Here is a 20,970-nt window from a genome sequence, read left to right on the forward strand (position 1 = left end):
ACGATTTCATCTTCTAAACTCCGGAGTCTATCAAGTTCTCGACTTATTTGAGTCCAGGACTTTAACGCATTAAACGTGAGGGAAATTCACAATATCTTGCTGTTGTTTTGTTGGCATTATAGCAAAACGGAACAGCTGATTACAGCGGACAATTCAAATGAGCATGCTCTTGCTCTTCAAACTATATTGTAAAAATAAGTTCCGATTTCTTTGTTGGCTTATTCAAAGCAAAACCTTTGAAAGGTGAATGAATAAACATTTCATTTTACGTTATGCTATTATTGATCATTGATTCTAACCAGTGATTTTGGAATAAAAATTTCATTAGGCTATTGAGTTTGAAAACGTATTTGTTTTGAAAAAAAAACTGGAGTAATAATTTATTATTGTTACTATTATTAATATGTTGAATAATAACATTCAGATTGAATATAATTCCAAGGCAATCCTTGTATTATTTCGCTTGAACATTTTTAGGTTATGTTACAGTCGTAAAATGAGGTTAGTTTCTTACGCATATTTCTGATACAATTTTATTCCAAATGAACTTGCAAACTATAAAAATTATGAATTTAGATGGACTAATCCAAATAATTTAGGTATTCCATGATATCTATTTGGCTTTTTATCTACTCCAAAACAATAACTGAATTGTGTTGCTCAGTTGGCTTTTTATCTACTCCAAAACAATACTGAATTGTGTTTGCTCAGTCTAGAACTTGAATTTAAACCCTACCCCAGTCGAGGGTTTAAAATCATGCTGTTTCAAGTTCTGGACTTAACGATTTTTGATAAATCCTTGACTCAGAAAGAGGTGAGAATCTAATTCAAGTCCTGGACTTATAAGCCATTCAATCAGAAAGCGAAATTATAAACTCCAGGGTCTAATATGATCTTTAAACTCCAGAGTCTATTTAAGTCCTCAACTACGTTAATGCTCTAACTCAGAAAGCCAATTTCCAAGCCAAGACTCCAGAGTTTAAAGCCAGTTAAAGTCTAGAACTTAGCTAAATTCCAAGCTCGGAAACCGGCCCATGGAGTTGTTGCACTATGCTAAAGGTTACAAATTTAAAGGAAGACAACTGTATATTGTCATCGGTTTTTGTAATTGCTCGATGAGAAAGATTCCGTTTCAACTTGTTCGATTACTAATTCAAGAGTTCAATATTCATTTTAATGTTTTTTATTATTTTTTTACAAACTTCAATTTTTTTGATATATTTGAATTTTAATTCAATTTACATCTTCCCCCATTATTGATATCTTTTTTTGAAAAAAATTGGTAACTCCAGTGGGTACTAAAATTGTAAAGTCTCATTTAGGAACAGTATTGATAATTGAAGTTTTGATAGGAAAAAAATCAAAAATGTGCCGGCTTTTGCCTGAAAAATGTTTAGAATATTTTTATATGAAGCTCACCATTACGGCTGACAACATTTTCTTCTGTGAATACCATTGATGAAACCTTAAGCTAGTTTTATACTAGTATCCAATTTATCCAATATCGTGATCGATGACCAGGCTTCCCCGGGTAGATCGTGTCAAAAATTAAAACTGTATTTTACACATAGATGGCGGCCTCACAGACCAGCATAGTCATCATTTTAAAAATCCTCTATAGTCTGTGTAAAATAAGTTTAGACTTGGCCCTCCATCCGAAGAAATTATAAGGTTGCCAATTCGTGTAAAATTGTAACTTTCTCAAATTTCCAATTCAACGTCAGAATTGGATGTAGAATATCATCCCCGATATCCTACTAGTGCTAGAAAAGGGTTGAAGAATTAAAAGGAAATCAACTTTTATGATAAAATTGGAAACATCGCGAAAGTTTGTTTTTCTTTTGAATATCACTTCTCTCAGAATCATGGGGCATCGTAAAGCGTAATAATTTTATATCAATTTAACGGGGAGAATGTAGGCCTATTTTATAATTAATGATTATGTTCGTCAATGTCGAGACATTTCAAGCAAAAACATGAACTTTTCGACATGCTGGAAACTTTTTTGTTTCAAAAGATAAGTAGGTGGTGAAAGCAAGAAAGTTTCTCAGAAATGATTGAAATTATTCTTCCAATTGTCAAAAGTACTCGGAAGAATGTATTTAGGCCTCTCAGGAGTTTCAAAGTCAAGGATAGCGGCTGAATGGTGTGCCACTATATGCTATCAAGAGCTGGGATCAACAAAAACAAAATACAGAACAATTGAAAAAATCAGCAACTGCAAGCCACATGATTATGAATAGTGAAAATGACAACCTCGCCTCGAATAATCCAAGCAGTGTTTCATTACAGCCTTTCTAGAAGCAATCAGCCACTTACGTTTGAAATAATTCAGTCAAATATCTCGTAAATTGCCAGCTTTTAGCATACAATTTGGTACACAATGCATACCATGCAGGCGCTCTCCTCACTTTAAAATTCCTTGGAGTCCAAAATACGATCTTCCAACTACTTTTGACAATTGAAAAAAAATTAAATTATTTCTGAGAACCTTTCTTGCTTTCACCACCCATTTATCTTTTTGTAATCAATAAACCATTATTCTATTTGATATTGATCAAGCTCAGCCACATTTTACATTGATATAATCAATAAATCATAATTCCTCAATTCAGTTTTTGCTCACTCACTCACTGTCTTTTAATACTTGTATAGTCCAGTCAATGAAATATTGAACAGGGAAAATTTTGGAACATAATTTTTGACCCCGTAGCTCTTTAAGGGTAAGTAAGGGGGAAAACATATCAAAAGTCCTCACTCCTATCCCCTGTGCTAAGATGGTGGGGGTGGTTTGAAAGTGCCATATTTTGTTTTTTGAATACCTATATCTCGAACAATATGCGCCTTTTGGAATTGTTGTCAAACACTATCATAATATTAAAGCGAAATTCCATAAATCAAATTGATTAATTGATGTATCAAATTATCCTACAAGTTTCATTTCCAATATTTTTCTATATCTCTCATAGTTTTCTAGGTATTAGCTTTCTAAGGTATCACACTTTGAAGAAAAACCCTACCGGCTCCGATTTTTCCATCTTTTTGGCCTTATAACTTTTCAACGATTCATCCGTGCTAATCATGGGCTCATAGAGCCTCTTCAATTTCATCTATGGTCTCATTATTTTACGCATCTCCCAACGATTGTTGCAGCCGTTATAGTGTTGAGTGTGAAATCTTCAGTTCAACAACAATAGATAAATTTTCAGGGAAATTGGGAGGGGATATTGGAACATAATATTTGACTTCGCAGCTTTGTTTGAACTAGTTAGAAGGTGAACATACTAAAAGTCCTCATTCCTTCTCCTTGAGCTTAAGGGATGAGGGTAGTTTAAAAGTTGAATTTTTTTTCATTTCTGGCTGACACGCATGTAACTGGGAAAAAATGCATTTCAGTAACATGGCTAACTAAGTAAAAATGAAGCTGAATAAATTTCCTACAAGGTTTGTACAGTGGAGTTTTGTGATATCTTCTTTAGTTTTTGAGATATTCACTTTTAAAAGTGTAAAATCTTTGTAAAGACAGTTATTCTTCCAACTTTTTGCTCTTTCAGGGCTTATTACTCAAGAACAATACATCGAAACAATGTATTTTTTTACACAGGGGTAGGAGTGAGGACTTTTAGTATGATTACTCCCTTACTATCCTTGAAAGAAGAGAGCTACGGGGTCAAAAATTGTGTTCCAAAATTTTCCCTCTATAGTCTTTCATTAACTGGACTAAAGGAGTATTTAAAAGACAGTGAGTTGTAGAGCATTCAATTCTCTTCGATTTAATGTATTATTTCATCATTTTATGCTTTCCATCAATTTTTATAGCAGTTTTAGTGTTGAGTGTGGTAGATCTGAGGACTTTTTATACAGAGTGGGTGAAAACAACCTCGCCTCGAATAATCCAAGCAGTGTTTCATTACAGCCTTTCTAGAAGCAATCAGCTACTTACGTTTGAAATAATTCAGTCAAATATCTCGTAAATTGCCAGCTTTTAGCATACAATTTGGTACACAATGCATACCATGCAGGCGCTCTCCTCACTTTAAAACTCCTTGGAGTCCAAAATACGATCTTCCAACTACTATTGACAATTGAAAAAAAATTAAATTATTTCTGAAAAACTTTCTTGCTTTCACCACCCATTTATATCTTGAAACAAAAAAGTTTCCAGCATGTCGAAAAGTTCATGTTTTCTGCTTGAAATGTCTCGACATTGACGAACATAATCAAAAATATTATAAAATACATTCTCCCCGTTAAATTGATATAAAATTATTACGCTTTAAGATGCCCCATGATTCTGAGAGAAGTGATATTCAAAAGAAAAACAAACTTTCGCGATGTTTCCAATTTTATCATAAAAGTTGAATTTCCTTTTAATACTTCAACCCTTTTCTAGCACTAGTAGGATATCGGGGATGATATTCTACATCCAATTCTGACGTTGAATTGGAAATTTGAGAAAGTTGCAATTTACACGAATTGGCAACCTTATAATTTCTTCGGATGGAGGGCCAAGTCTCAACTTATTTTACACAAACTGTAAAGAAAAAAAGCTCCTCCCAATGAGCCACCTTGATAGATAGGATGTTCTTGAACGCGGTAGGTGAGCGCCCCCTAACTGTATGTGGCAGGCAGTTGAACATCTTGATTGCTAGCACCGGAAAACAATCCCCAACCTTAGACAGTTGACGGCGTGGAACATCCAAGTTGGTGCTCCCCCGAGTATTGTAAGTGTGCACTTCCTCTCTTTTTGTGAACATAGACTGATGTTTTTTGATGTGCAAGAGTGATGCCAATATGTAAAGTCCATACACAGTATGGATGCCTAGGCGTTGAAATATGGGCTGGCAGTGAGCATCAAACTTGCTATAAGTCATCACAGGAAGTGCCTTTTTAGAAGCAGGAGAATGTCAGCATGAGCTGAATGACCCCACACAAGTATTCCATACTGTATATGACAGCTAAACACAGCATGAGACAGCATCAGCAGTCTTTGGGATCTCAGAAGTCCTCTCATTTTCCGGAGCAAATAGACCACTCTAGAAAGTTTTCTACAGATTTTGATGATGTGAGGTTCCCATGACAACTTGGTGTCCATGCTGAAGCCAAGCAAGGTGACAGGAGCAGCACTGGCAACTGCTGTTCTGGCCAGTGTACACAGCATGTCTTGGGTTTTGCTCTCATTCAACTTTAGCTTATTTGTGCAAAACCAATTCTTTGCCTCTTCAAAAAGCTCGTGAGCCTTCAGCTTAGCTTCCTCTGGCCCCTTGCCCTGACCCAAGATGGTTGTATCATCCGCAAAAAGCAGGCTGGAGTTCCACAGATGCATGTCATTTATCATGATCAGGAATAACAGTGGTCCTAGCACAGAGCCCTGGGGTACTTCTTGTGGTACTTCTGCTCTATCTGAAGTAGCACCCATGATGGATACGACCTGCTGTCTGTTACCAAGGTAATCAACAACCATACCCCATGCTCTGCCCTGAAAACCGTACATTTTCAACTTCCTGAGCAGGACTTCATGGGAGACACAGTCGAATGCCTTTGACAAGTCACATAGAACAAGGCCAAGTGATCTATGTTCTTCAAAAGCATTGTTGATCCTCTCCACAAGACTAATCCAAATGAGGTCGATCTCCCCCTTCTGAATCCGTGCTGCCGGCATGGAAATGTCGGCACAATGGGGACTGAACGAAAGTTTCCAACATCATCAGGACAGCCCTTCTTGAAAAATGGCACCGTTTTAGACACTTTGAGACAGTCCGGAAAAACACCCTCAGACAGACATGCGTCCACAGGCAGTAGAAGTGGGCCAGCTAGTATATATGCCATGCTTTTCAGGATGTATGTGGATAGACTATAGAAGTCCTGAATGTAGGTTGTCTTGAAGTTCATGATTATATTGAGCAGCTCACTCTCACTCAGCAAACAAAATTGATCAATTTCATGAGGAGTCTCAGGTACCAGGGAAACTGGGTCAATAGTTGAAGCCGAAATCACTCCCACTATCTCAGCTACTGACTTCAGAAACGCCTCATTGACCTCATCGGGACTCTTTTTACACCTTACTTGTGGTTTGTGTTGTAGGAGTCATTGATGAGATTCCACACTGTCTTTGTAGGACTATCAGATCTCTCAATGTAACTATTATTAGACTCTCTTTTTGCGCTGTCAATCTCTTATTTGTAGACCTGCTTGGCTCTAAGGTAGTTCCTGTATTCCACACCCTGCAATGATGGATTTTCTCTATATAAAGTATACAGTGCGGTAACAAGCAGTTTGATCCTCCTCAACTCTGGAGTATACCAATCATTCTGGTGTCTGGCCTTCTTTTTCCTGTTTACTCCATGCTGAATAACTGGCCTGAAGGACACTGCTGGCATGATTGGTCATAGACCTTTTACAATTTACTGAAAAAAATGTTGAATCTGTCCTCAGCCGATGATGTCATGCTGCAAAGAAAATCCCAATTCACATCAGAAAGGCGCTGCCTAAACACTTCCACATTTTCATCTGACACTCCTCACATGAAACCTGTATTTGGACATCCACTCTGAACAATCTACATCTCTCTTGGATCCATGAATCACATCTACCAACACTGCACAGTGGTCTGCCATCACTAAATTGAATATTTTCAAAACATTTTTAAGTATGTCCACATTTATATCATCAGAGTTCAGATGAACATTGAAATCACCACCTATGTACAAACTATCAGCACGATGAGACACAAAATGAAGACAATGTTCAAACTGGACAATAAATTTATTAAAAAATTGAACATTTGAGTTTGTAGACAACAATTACTACCAGCGACAAGTTTTCAATAAAAACATCAACAGCCTCTAACACAAATTCAACATAGAAGGCACTATGCTCTCAACATTCAAGTTAATATCACAGTGAATAGCCATTCCACCATTTTTATGGGCTGTATAACAGAATTAAATACAAACTGGTTTGTCCATACTCAAATTTTATTCTAAAAATCAGTTTCTTCTTTTTCAAGCCAGTGTTCACATACACATAGAACATTTGGTTTAGTATTTCCAAGGAAAAGTGTCAACAAGTCAAGTTTTGAACGTAGTCATTGTACATTAATAAAACATAATCGTAGGCTAGATTCTGAAACTGTATTTGTAGCAGAGCTACATGTAGCTCAGCTATATAGCCCTGCTACAAGTTCAAAAAGTGACACTGGAGATCTGCTATATAGCAGTTTTAAAGCTACGTTTACACTATGTAGCTGGAGAGCTATATAGCAGAGCTATATAAAATTTGAGCTACATATAGATCTGCTAGATGTAGCTCTGCTATAAGTAGATTTTAACGCTAATTTTATGATGTTTGGAATAAAGTTCACTGTTCAGTTCCCAGCCAGATGCCGAAGAAGAAGGTCGCTGCTTTTGCCGCAGCTACTGTGATATTTTCAGCACAGAGAAGAGAATGAAGATTTTGGATAAGACCCTCCCTTCAGGCTAGAAAACTATACAGTAGTACTGGACCTTTTAGTCCAGTCAAAGAAAGATTATAGAGGGAAAAGTTGGGAAGACAATTTTTGACCCCGCAGTTCTGTTTAGGGTAGTTAGGAGGAAAACATATCAAAAGTCCCCACCCCTACCCCCTTTGCTAAGGGGGTGGGGGTGGTTTAAAGGTACTATTTTTTTTGGTTTCTCGCATAAAACTCAAAAACTATGTATCCTAAGGACTTGACTGTCATATAACAAATTAAAGCTTAAATTAAACACAATTTCCCACAATATTCATTCTGCAACTTTTTTTTATATCTCCACTAGTTTTCTAGATGCTTATCATAGGTTTGTCGAGCATTGAATTCTATTTGAGATGATGTATTATTTCACTATTCCAAGTTTTCCTCTCATTGTTATAGCAGCTTCAATGTAGGGGGTGAAATTTTCATTGCTGCAACAACTGATCGTTTGACCATGACATTTGAAGGGGGTGTCAGTGACACAATTTTTGACTTTGCAGCTTAATTTGGACTAGTTAGTAGGTGAACATAGCAAAAGTGCGCATCTTTATCCCCTCTGTTGAAGGTGTGGAACCGCTGAGTTAACACTTGTTGCAGCAATGAAAATTTCACCCCCTACATTCAAGCTGCTATAACAATGAGAGGAAAACTTGGAATAGTGAAATAATACAACATTTCAAAGAGATTTCAATGCTCGACAAACCTACGATAAGCATCAGTTTTTATGATGCATTGTTGGTGAGGTAAAAGCCCTGAAAGAGCAAAACATTGGATAAAAACCTGTTATTCCAAAAATTAAACACCTTCAAGAGCAAATATCTCGGGAACTGTTGGGAATATCACAAAATTCCACTCAACAAAAAGTGTAGAGAATTTATCAAGCTTCATTTTTGAATAGTTATTTCAGTCAGTTGAACGCATTGTTCTCTAGATATGAGCGTGGAAGCAAAACGCTGCAAAATGCAACTTTTAAACCACCCTCATACCCTTATTCCCATGAGTTGGGAATGGGGACTTTTGATATGTTCTCCTCCAAACTAGTCTTAACAAAGCTGCAAAGTCAAAATTTTTGTTTGAAAGATCCCCTCCAAATTCCTTTGTCAATTGGTCTATTGTTGCAAAATTGAGATTTCACACTCAACACTAAAGATGCTACAAAAAGTGTAGGGAAATTCGTAAAAGCGTGGAATTATACATCAAATTGAAGAGAATATAATGCCTTATAAGCTCATCATCAGCATGGTTTTTTTCCGTCGATTTTTAAAAAGTTCTAAGAGCAAAAATATAAAAAAATTGGTGGCAAACATGTATTTTTCCAAAAATGTCACACTTCAAGAGCGGATATTTCGAAAACTAGTGGAGATATAAAAAAGTTGTGGATTGAATATTGTGGGAAATTATGTAAGCTTTAATTTGTTATATGAGAGTCAAGTCCTTAGGATACATAGTTTTTGAGTGTAATGCTAGAAACCAAAAAATGGTACCTTTAAACCACCCCCACCCCCTTAGCACAGTGGATAGGGGTGGGGACTTTTGATATGTTTACCTCCTCACTGCCCTCAACAGAACTGTGGGGTCAAAAATTGTCTTCCCAACTTTTCCCCTATACCCTTTTTTGAGCATTTATTGCCTGGACTATTTTGAAAGACCTAAATGAGGATGATAAGAGACGATTTGACTCATGAAATTCGTTGTGATGGTAGTTTCAAGAACTTTCTTCGCATGACAAGTGGTGATTTTGAATATTTACTCAATGCAGTTGGACACGAAATTTCAAAAAAGATACCTCTTTCAGAGATGCAATTCCTGCCCGTGAAAAATTGGCAATTACTTTAAGATTGGTCATTTGTGCTCTGTGGAATATCAAGTCGTGCAAATAATAATAATATCGAGTGACCTGGCTGTCTCAGGTCTGGTGTCAGAGTTTTCAGGTCGCAACTGATCAATTTTAGGGCCTCTGACATGACCTAACGACTGCTTTTTAGGCAGCCGGGACCGATGGCTTAACATGTCCATCCGAAACACGGGAGTGACCCGAGATAAATATCTTGCCCGGGCCGGGATTTGAACCCGGGCCTCTGAATCATAAAGTCGTGCAGAGAACGGTTAGGATTTAGGATTAGCAAGGGTTTTGTGGCAAAATCGTTTGTTAGGTCGGGTTGGGTTAGGTTTGGTTTGGTTAGCCATAACCTATCTCATATTTATATAAAATAGGCGAACATGTTTGTTGTGATTAAAACCGTCCAACAATACGGTATATACATTTATATAATTATACTGAAATCCACTTACCAAGCTATCCTCATTTGGATTGTATTGAAAAAATATTTATTCATAAACATGTACAGGTCACAGGTACATTAGGAACAGCATCAATATACAAACAAACATAAACATGAAAAGTAGTAGAAGTAGTAAAAAGTAGTAACACTCTTGAACCTCCTATGTAAATAACAAAAATTGATGAACAACAATCACAAACCCACAGTGCGATCTGCAAACTCCTGCAGGGAGTACAGACACAATGACATTAAAAACTCCTCGAGTTTTATACTTAATTTTTTTATGTTCTCTATTGCCTGTAATTCCAAATGCAGCATTTTGAAGTAATTCCTTCCTATGTAGTGCGTCTTTTTCTTGGAAAATTCTAACCTGTGTCTTTCAGTTATCCTCCAAAATCTAGTATTGTAGCCATGAGTCTCCTTCTCCTTAGTTCTTCTACAGGGTAATATTCCTAACATACATGATAACATCAAATACCTATTGCCTGTAAACTGTAAGAATGCCAAGCTGTAAAAAAACAGTTTATTTCTATTTTTAAAATCAGCACTTTTAGCGTCCCATAGCCCAGGGTAATCCCTCAATAGTTCAACCAACTTTATAATATTGTCTTTATTCTAGTTAAATTAACTCTCCATTTTTGCACAATAATATAATTATAAATCAGAAAGAAATGCTTGTAATGACAGTAGCCTACTAGCACTCTGACAAAAAATGAGTAAAGTATATAAGGTGATCAGGTGTAAATCCAGGAGGCACCAAACAGCTGCGGCAGCCTTCCTTCAAGGACAATTCAATTCAATTTTTTTCAATTCAATTCAATTTTATTTATCCTTTTTACAACATAGTTATTGTACAAAGTAGTTATGAAATAAATAACTTAAAACTAAAACAAAATAACTTAAAATAGCAGGTTAACAAAAACACGGAAGGTCCCTGCAAAGGCAAGCCTGTGCGCAGGGGCCGAGTGTTACAAAAAACTACAGAACCAAAGTGAAAGCATAAAACAAAAATATAAATTATAAGTATGAAATTTGTATAATAAAAATCTCGAGAATACAGACAATTAACAAGAAATAATGAGCTTATTTAAGAGAAAAAAAGAGTTGAAAGGTGAACAGTTACAAGAAATCGAACAAATCAGTAGAGTTATGCGATGTGATCCATTGACTTATTTCGTTAGAAAGATTTCTGGTCAAATTGTTAGAGATAAAATGATCAGGTATTACGTTAACAAGTTTATGGACAATGTAATTGAACTGCCTTCTACAAATGGATAAAACTGTATGATGAGATTCGAAAGTGATGGATGAGGGACGAAGATTGTACGGTGATAAACGGAGATTGAAAATATTACTATGCTTATTCATGTAGATTATCAAGTTTTTCGTGTGAAGCTGCCTGACAGTCAGCACATTCAGTTCCCTGAAAAGATTGTCACTAGGGAAACGTCTGGGCTTTCCAAGAATTGCCTTTAATAAGGTCTTCTGAATAACAATTATCTTATTCAAGTGATTCATGTAGGCAGCGCCCCAAACGATAATCCCATATTGAAGAAAAGACTGGATGTAAGCACAATAAACCAATCTAGAAACGGCTATGTTACTCAATTTACTGATAGTGTAGAATTTGTTGATCCAGTGTTTAAGCTTATTACAAATGACATTGATGTGGACATCCCACCGAAGATGTTGATCAACAGTGACTCCCAGATACTTGAAGAATTTTTCTCTACCTAATTTTGGACAACTACAATCTGATGAATCTGAAAGGTTACAATCAGGACTATGAATATGAATATGAGTGAGATCAAGCGGCAAACCAACAACATTCGGTGAAAAGGCTAAAAATACACTTTTCTTTGCGTTGAGGGTAAGAATATGCTCATCTAACCAGGCTTTAACAGTTCTCAATCCAGATTCAGCCCTATTTTTAACCTCTTCCCATGAATTACCAGTAAATATTAAGGCGTTGTCATCTGCAAAAGCAAGTGTCACACAGTTCTCAATATCAAGTTTGATTAAATCATTAATGTAAATGAGAAAAAGGATAGGAGATAGCACCGTGCCCTGTGGGAGACCAAAATCACTCAAAAGTCTAGAACTAGTTTTATTTTCTAAGGTAAGCTTTTGATGTCTATCACTCAGGTAACTGGTGAATAATCTGAGGGGTACACCACGAATTCCTAATTTCTCCATCTTGTTCAGTAATTTTGAATGAGGAATGGTGTCAAAGGCCTTAGCTAAATCCAGGAAAATGGCTATTGTTTTCTTATTATTAGTGAAGTTATTGGCAATTGTTTGAGTTAAGAGAGTTATAGAATCAATTGTATTTTTGTTAGTCTGAAAGCCATACTGCTGTTTATGAATGACCTCGTGTTTGACTAAGTAACCAATTAATCTAGACTTGATTACTTTTTCCATTATTTTTGAGAAACCACTTAACAGGCTGATTGGGCGGTAATTGGTTGGGTCCTTAGGATCCCCCATCTTATGAAGCGGTATAATATTAGCTAACTTTAAACTAACAGGGAAGTGCCCTTCTAAAAAACAACGGTTTATTATTACTGTCAATGGTTTAACAATGTGTGGAAGTATAGTTTTCAATGTTCTATTGCTTATTTTGTCAATTCCCGGAGCAGAGTTATTGTTGAGAGAGTTAATAATAGCTGATATTTCACTTTCGTTTGTGGGTGATAGGAAAAAGGAGCCATGACCATTTACAGAAGAGTTCATGAACAGATTACCATCAGATGCATTGGGATTATTACTTATCAGCTTTTCAGCGAAAGTTTCACCTACTTCAACAAAATGACGATTTAAGATGTCTGCATCAATTTTAGTTACATTTCAGATTCCGTTACATTTATTGATTTTTCCTATTTTATTAATTACTGAATAACCATTTAGGTTAAAATTGAATTCATCATCATCGACCACCCAAGTTTCACTAAGAATTATAATATGAAAGTCAATTGAACAATTACTAATTACGTAAGAGAACTGATCGAAGTTTTTTTTCAAACTTCTAATATTTAAGTGGATGACATTAAAAAAAGAGTTGCATTCTCTATTACCAAACAACTCAGTTCGACACTGGAAAATATTCTCAATTTCAATAGTATTGTAACATTCAAGGGAAATATGTTCGTCAACGTCATTGACAAGAACCATACTTAAAAAAAGTAAGAAAGAAGAAAGAAGAAAGAAGAAAACGGAAAGTTAAGAAGATATGAAAAAGCTTAGAAGAAGCCAACATATGCACGTTGAGTCTCCACAATCTTATCGTAATGATTCATATTAGAGAGAGAAAAAAGATGACCATATCTGATGCAAATAAAATCAATTATAAAATAACGAAACTACCGTAGTTACCTCGGCAAAATATGAAAACTAAGCTTAGAAATCCTAATCTCCAACCAGACACTCACGCATCAAGAAATCCTGATTACTAATAATAAAAAGATGTTTTATAATGAAAATAATAATAAATATGTTTTATAATAAAAATAATAGAAGCTTTATAATAAAACTAATAGAAAATACTCGTTGAGTAGTTTAACAGAAAAATCAAGACACCCAGGACGCGAGCACAAGTTGAAGAGAGAATAATAAAGAATTTTAAATACTAGAAAAAAAATGAATAAACAAAATTGGCTATAGATATAGATACCTTAATCATGTAGTAGACTAGGGCACAAACACTCACTCACTTTCATTCATACGAATGCGAGCTTTGGAGAACTGAGAGACCGTTTTCCCATTCTTTTTCCAAAACACAACACCATCTCGACTCCACACATTTTTAAATCCAATCTTGATACACAAATCTTTGAAAAACGTATGTCTTTTCATGGTAAGGTCCTCATGAATGGAGAATCCCGTACCCTTCAATTTCGTCTGCCCGTGATGACTAAGTTTCGCTTTTGGTAGCTGACAAATTTGATGAGAATTTGTCTGTGAACCACACGAGTAGAAGACGAGTCATCAGCAGCAGGAGGGTGGAGGTGGGTCGGGCGACCGACACGGTGGCATCTGTCGATGTCGTCCGGGCAGATTCCCACATTCAGCTTCTCATTCAGGAGACTAACGACGGTGGCGGTAACATTCTCACCTTGAACCTCCGGAATACCCGAGACACGAATATTATTTCTTCTCGAGTACTGAGCTAGCTCGTCTAGACGAGAATTGAAATCCTCCTCCAGCCTTGCGATGTTACTTTTGAGGGTATCCACCTCACTCGCAAGCCTCCTAGTCTCGTCAGCCATAGCCTCGAGTCGCCCGTCAAGTTCGGCAAGCACCTTAGCGCTAACCTCGGCAGATAGTCACTCGCACAAACGCTCCTCCAGGCGGGCAGCAATCTTGTCAACGAAGGCTTCGTTTGACAGCAGTTTTTCAAGGGCGGCTGCTATCTGGTTCTCTGTTGTCATAGCAACCGGGACGCCGTCTGCAGAATGCGGCCGGGCCTGGCACTTCTGCTGCTTCTTGTGTTGCTGCTGTTGATGCTGCTGCTTCTGCTTAGCCGGTGACGGAGCGATAGCCAGGTTCTTATCTTGGTTGGAGTTGGCACTGGCAGCGGAACGAGTTAAAGCCGGAGATTGAGATTTCATGTCAAATATCAGTATATGCTATTTAACTGCGTAGGAATCAGATGTGAATGAAAAATGATAAGCTAGATCTGTGACAAATGTAATAATCAACAGATATGCCAAATTTCAATAGAAAATATGGTTAAAAATCCACTCAACAAGCACTAAAACTGGGAGCTCAACTACAAACACGTCAGCCTTCAACCATTTCTTATCTCACACTGATGAAAAACTGACAGAGCAGCTACATCTAGCTGTGCTATAAACAAAAATTGACATATAGCAGAGCTATAATGTAGTTAAGCTACATGTAGCTCTAATTCTCTTATAGTTTACCGAAAACTTTGGATAACTCAATTTCTGCTATGTAGTTGAGAAAATAGGCTTAAAACTGCTATATATAGCAGATCTCCAGTGTCACTTTTTGAACATGTAGCAGAGCTTTATAGTGTAAACCTAGCTTCAGCATATTTTTTCAGCTATATAGCAGATAATGTGCTATCCAAAATTTTCGGTAAACATCAAAGAGAATCTGAGCTTTATGTAGCTCTGCTACATGTCAGTTATTGTTTATAGCAGAGCTAGATGTAGCTGCTTTGTCCTTGAAGGAAGGCTGCCGCAGCTGTGTACTGCTGTTTGCAGCTGTTTGGTGCCTACTGGGTTTACACCAGATATACTGTACTCATTTGTTGTCAGAGTGCTATTAGGCTACTGCGCATTGCGAGCATTTCTTTTTGATTCATATAATAGTAGCTCTGTGAACAGTAGACCTCACGCAGTTTCCTCATCCACAAGTATCTGATGTCACCTGTTCTCACAATTTTAATTTAGTTGAATCACAATATTCACAGCTGAATAATAATTTACTCTTAAAAACTGTTATTTGTTTTCTCCAAGATCAAAAGCTCACTTATGTTAATAAACTTAGTTCACGTTTGAATTTGTATCCCATATGATGATTCATCCAGTTTCGTGATAATCTTTCCATCTAATAAAAAATATTTCTCTACTATTTTAAAATTATTTTTTTTCAATCATGAATATTATAATTTCTTTGGCATTATTCCGTTCATTTACTTACTTACTTTACTCTATCCGGCTCTACGGTCCTGGGTGGACTTTGGCCTCCTTAACATAGTGCCTCCATTCGTCTCTATCCTGTGCACTCCATCGCCAGCACACGGAGGTCTCCAATTGCGTCATTCAGCCATCTTGTCCGTGGTCAACCTCTCTTTCTCGTCCCAAGCATTCTTTCTTCCAGGATTTTTGATGGTACCCTCCCATCACTCATTCTGGCTAAGTGTCCAAGCCATTCAATCCTTCTGGCTTTTATGAAACGCATCATATTTCCTGATCCAATGTCCTGGTCTATCTCAATATTAAATTTGGCTCTCCACACTCCTCCGTCACATGTTGATCCCCAGATTCTTCTGTACATTTTTCTTTCAAATGACCGTTATGCTTTTTCATCTTTGTTCAAGAGTAGTCCATGTTTCGGCCCCATAGGTTACAACTGGTCTTACTAGCGTCATGAACATTTTCACCTTTGTTTTTCTGGATATTAGCCTGCTTTTAAATATTTTTTGATTAGCAAAGTATGCTCTGTTGCCCATCATTATCCGATTGTGTATTTCTTGACTGGTCTTATTGTCTGCTGTCAGGGTTACCCCAAGGTATTTGAACTCTCTGACGCCTTCTATAACACAGTCATTGGCTATTTCCAGATTACATACTTTGCCTTCTTGCTTGATTTGCAGACATTCTCTTATATTTATTTTTATTGATGTTAACTTCAAGACTCACCTCTCTTGCCTCTTCCCTCATTTTGCTGAAAATATCTTTGAGGCCATCTTGATTTCTTGAGATTAGGACAACATAATCTGCATAAGCTAATACTTGGTTTGTTCTTTTGATTATAGTTCCGCTTGTGCCGAGTTTCTGGAGCACCATCTCTAGAACCAAATTGAATTGTGTTGCAGAGAGAGCATCGCCTTGTCTAACACCAGTAGTAACACTGAACATTCGGCTAGTTCTGTTACTTATCTTAACTTGAGCGTTTGTGCTGGACATTGTTAGCTTTATGAGACTAATCAATTTTCTCGGTATTCCATTTGCATGTAATATTCTCATCATTCTCTCTCTTCTGATGCCATCGAATGCCTGGCCGAAATCAACAAAAAGCAGATGTAGATCTGTATCATACTCAAAACATTTTTCCATCATCTGCTTCATGGTAAAAATTTGATCGATTGTACTCTTTCCTTGTCTGAAACCACATTGACGCTCTCCCATTATTTCTTCCACATACACACCTAGGCGCTTCAAAAGCCATGCAGAGAAAATCTTATATGAAGTACTTAGCAGTGTTATTCCCCTGAAGTTGTTGCATACCATTTTATCCCCTTTTTTGAAAATAGGACATATTGTTCCAATTTTCCATTCATCAGATATAGTCTCTTGTTCCCAAATCCATAAAATCAAGGTATGCATGGCTCTTCTCATGCTTTTTCCTCAATACTTTAGTAATTATACTTCAGCTGGTATTGAGTTCCCTCCTGGAGCTTTATTATTTTTGAGTTTTTTTATAACTTCTACTTCAGCATATGTTGGGGGCTGAATAAGGGGCTCAGCATTATCATATACTATTGGGTCTTTTTCATTCAAGTCCTTACATGCAATCAAGCTTGGTTGGGAACCTTTTCTTACCCTTTTTACTGCTTGGTAGAATTTCCTACTTTCGTTTTGCTAGTTCTTTACCTCCATGTTTTCAATGAGCTTCTTCATATATTCTTTCTTTTTTCTTCTACAAAGCTTGTTGGCTGTCTTCCGACTCTCCATATACTTAGCACAATTTCTCCTTGTTTCCCTTTGCATCATCGACCGTCTATCTTCATTTTTCTGGTTTACAGCTGCCTTGCACTCATCATCATACCATTCTATGTTCCTTCCCCTACTTCTCACACCAAGGCTTTCTGTGGCGACCTAATTTACTGTTCTTTTTAAATTATCCCATAGCTCCTCTATATTCCTGTCTTTGAATATCGACTGATCTCCGTCTGCAAGGCAGCAGTTGTTTGCTGGTTTTGGTCCACCCCGGATTTTTTATTTCTCCTGTATCCCCTATATCTAGGAGGCATTCCCCAATCCGCCACCTGGGGAGGCGCCCGATAGAAGACCAGCATGCAACTCCCACAGTCAGTTCAGTTTAATCAATCATTTTTTTATTTTATTTTCAATGACCTATTAAATTTGTTTTTACTCTCCTTGCCCTATTACCATAGGTAAGGAAAGTATTGCTTTCCGAAAAAAATTAAGGTACCCCAATTTCTGAATTTCTATACGTTTCAAGGTCCCCTGAGTCTAAAAAAATGGTTTTTGGGTATTGGTCTGTATGTGTGTGTGTGTGTGTGTGTGTGTGTGTGTGTGTGTGTGGTGTGTGTGTGTGTGTGTGTGTGTGAGTGTATGTGTGTCTGTGTACACGATATCTCATCTCCCAATTAACAGAATGACTTGAAATTTGGAACGTAAGCTCCTTACAATATAAGGATCCGACACGAACAATTTCGATCAAATGCGATTTAAGATGGCGGCTAAAATGGCGAAAATGTTGTCAAAAACATGGTTTGTCGCGATTTTCTCGAAAACGGCTCCTACGATTTCGATTAAAGTTATACTTAAAATAGTCATCGATAAGCTCTATCAACTGCCACAAGTCCCATATCTGTAAAAAATTCAGGAGCTCTACCCCATCTATGCAAAGTTTGATTTTAGATTCTCAATTATCAGGCTTCAGATACAATTTAAACAAAAAATTTTGAGTGGAAAAGATTGAGCATGAGAATCTACAATTAATGTTCAGTAACATTTTCACCTAAAATTAAAAATAAGCTCGAAATTCGAGAAAATGTGATTATCCAATTGCAAACTGTTGGCAACTGTTGATTCTATTAAATGATTCACTATGAAGAGATAGCAGACCTTGTGTGTCTCCAGCGTTATTGCCATGTCACCAGCTGGCTCAAATCTTTGAATAATAGACTTGAGATGCGCGGGAACGCTAGCATCAGGTGATCAATTTTCATAACGGCAAGGAAAGTTGTGTGAGTGCGCCACACCACATTTTTCAAATTTGGGCACGCATCATAAAAAATTTTAAAAGTTGAAACCCTACCTTGTAGAAATAGACACGGCCAGACATCTGTGTAATGCATGCAATAAAATAATAATCCACTTGTCAGCTGATTGATTATGAATAACTCTATAGTCTGATTGATCCTATCTTCAAAGTAGATGATATATATAGTGATATCAGAGTATGGAGGAATTCCTTTTCTTTTCATAATATCCTTAATATGCAAAATTTCAAAAACATTGTGTATACAACGACACACAGTTGAAAAAGGAATACCGTATTCCTGCCAAATCTCATCGAATTCTATCAATGCATTTGGCCGTAATCGCGTTACATACAGACAGTCAAAAGCAAATCGAGTTGAAACATAAACCTCACTACGTTCGGTCAAATATTGTGCAATGATGGAGAGTGAATTTGACTGGAATAGAGACAATATTATCCAATATCTTCTTTCTCTTCTCTGTGCTGAAAATTTCACAGGAGCTGCGGCAAAAGCAGTGGCTGCTGCAAGAACGAACTACCTTCTTCTTTGGCATCTGGCTGGAAACTGAGCAGTGAATAATTTAATTATTAAATAATTATTAATTATCTAATTAATTAAATCTACTTATAGCAGAGCTATATGTAGCTCAAATTTTATATAGCTCTGCTATAAAGCAGAGCTATATAGCTCTCCAGCTACAAAGTGTAAACGTAGCTTTACCTACCAAAGTTTGATGTAACTTATCCAAACCTTACCTGATGAAGACTGAGCAAGGTTGAGTTGAAAAAGTTAAGGTTAGGTAAGATTAGATTGACAAAGATTAGGTTAGGAGAGTTCTGGTTAGGGGAGATTAGTTAAGGAAAATTTAGGCTCAATAATTTTGGTCAGGAAGTCTTAGGTCAGAAAAGATAAGGTTGGGGAAGTTAAGATTAGGGAAACCTTAGGTTAGGAAAATAAATAAATATAATTTTATTGCCGCGCATTATTAGCCTACAATAGTGATGGACAACGTCAGAAATTATTGTTTAGCAAACATAGTCAACCTATATTATAACATGAAGGGTTAATGTAAAAACACCAGTCAAAATAACATACACCATACACGTAAAATATTACATAGAAGAAATAACATGACTACTAGAAAAATAGTATAAAATAGTTTATCTTGAAGAATAATTTGTTGAAATTCGAAAAACTCTTTGACACTAAAAATGTAATTTCAATTAACCAGCTATGTAGCCTATTTCTGAATAATTGAAATGGAGCTTCTATCCACTCATGTGGTAATTTATTGAACATTCTCATTCCAACAACGTCATAGCTATCCTGCGATCTAGTCAGCCTACAGAAAGGTATTTTCCTACAGTTACCTTGAAAAGTGGCCATTCCTGCACTGATTACAGAACGCAAAGAATCACTTTTCCACTCTAGTGCGGGAAAAATTTTTCCTGCACTACAGATTTGCAACATGGGAACACAAAATAGTTGGTGGGTTATTTGGAGGATTAGTGCACGAAAACAAAAATTAAGTTGGTAACAATGACTTTTAGATAAGAATAATTTCAATGGCTACCCTACATTTATGATAAAATCCCATTCTAGAAATCCAAAACAAGAATAATGTTCATCTAAATCATAATTAAATAATCATCGTTTACGAATTCTCATCATTTAATAATAAATAATAGTTCTTCTCTATTTATAATTATTATTTCAACTGCAAGCAATGAGAAAAGTAGCAAATATACATTATAAAATTCGAATTTTGAGGTTAAATGATTACCGTTCGATATCCATATAAATAAAAAAACATAAGAATACTACAATAAATAATTATCTGTTGTCTATGCTATTTTTATAAATATTTTTAAGTTTACTTTGAGCATTTTTCTCGGTAATTTGAGCAAATGTCTGAATTTCTGAATCCTGTTTCTGTAGTTTTTAGCTGGATGAAACAAACTTAGGTACGATTCTTCCCGCTAGGTCACAGTATACATACAGTACGGAAACTTGGCTATACCCTGACGCCAAAATCCGCCATCTTGTTAGGAAGCGCCGCATTGTAATAGTATTCATGGTAGGTTCAGATCACTTTAATGATCCGGATCAATTGATCTCATTCACTGCCACGAGCTAATCAGAAGACCAGGATTGGAACTTCCCAAGGTCACGTGAAGTGTTTAGTATTGGGGTCATGTAGAAAGCATTGGTAAGATAGGCGTTTGATTACAAGTTTCCATTCTGTATCTATTCTGTGGCTAGGTTGCGCGCTTGTCGGTTCAGCCATCTTGTTGTGTTCAGCTATCTTGCAGCCATTTTGCAGCTCGGTTCAGCCAATCAGCTGTTGGCGTGTATTTTGAATGCATTGTAATGAATAATTAATAACAGCATCACACACACAAACATTTGATGGATTTCAGCCATCATTTTACCCATAATTACCCACTTTTCATATTCAATGGTAACTGTACGAAAAATTTAATGTGAAATAC

At 36.6% G+C, this 20,970-nt stretch overlaps 1 protein-coding gene across 2 annotated transcripts in view; it reads left to right on the forward strand.

The window, feature by feature from the left end:
• The window catches only part of LOC111057545 (myb/SANT-like DNA-binding domain-containing protein 4), a 61,775-nt gene that overhangs the window by 12,601 nt on the left and 28,204 nt on the right, over positions 1-20,970 (forward strand). The gene's annotated exons all lie outside the window — the stretch shown is intronic.

The sequence above is a fragment of the Nilaparvata lugens genome, chromosome 2 (assembly GCF_014356525.2).
Source record: "Nilaparvata lugens isolate BPH chromosome 2, ASM1435652v1, whole genome shotgun sequence".
Classification (NCBI taxonomy): domain Eukaryota; kingdom Metazoa; phylum Arthropoda; class Insecta; order Hemiptera; family Delphacidae; genus Nilaparvata; species Nilaparvata lugens.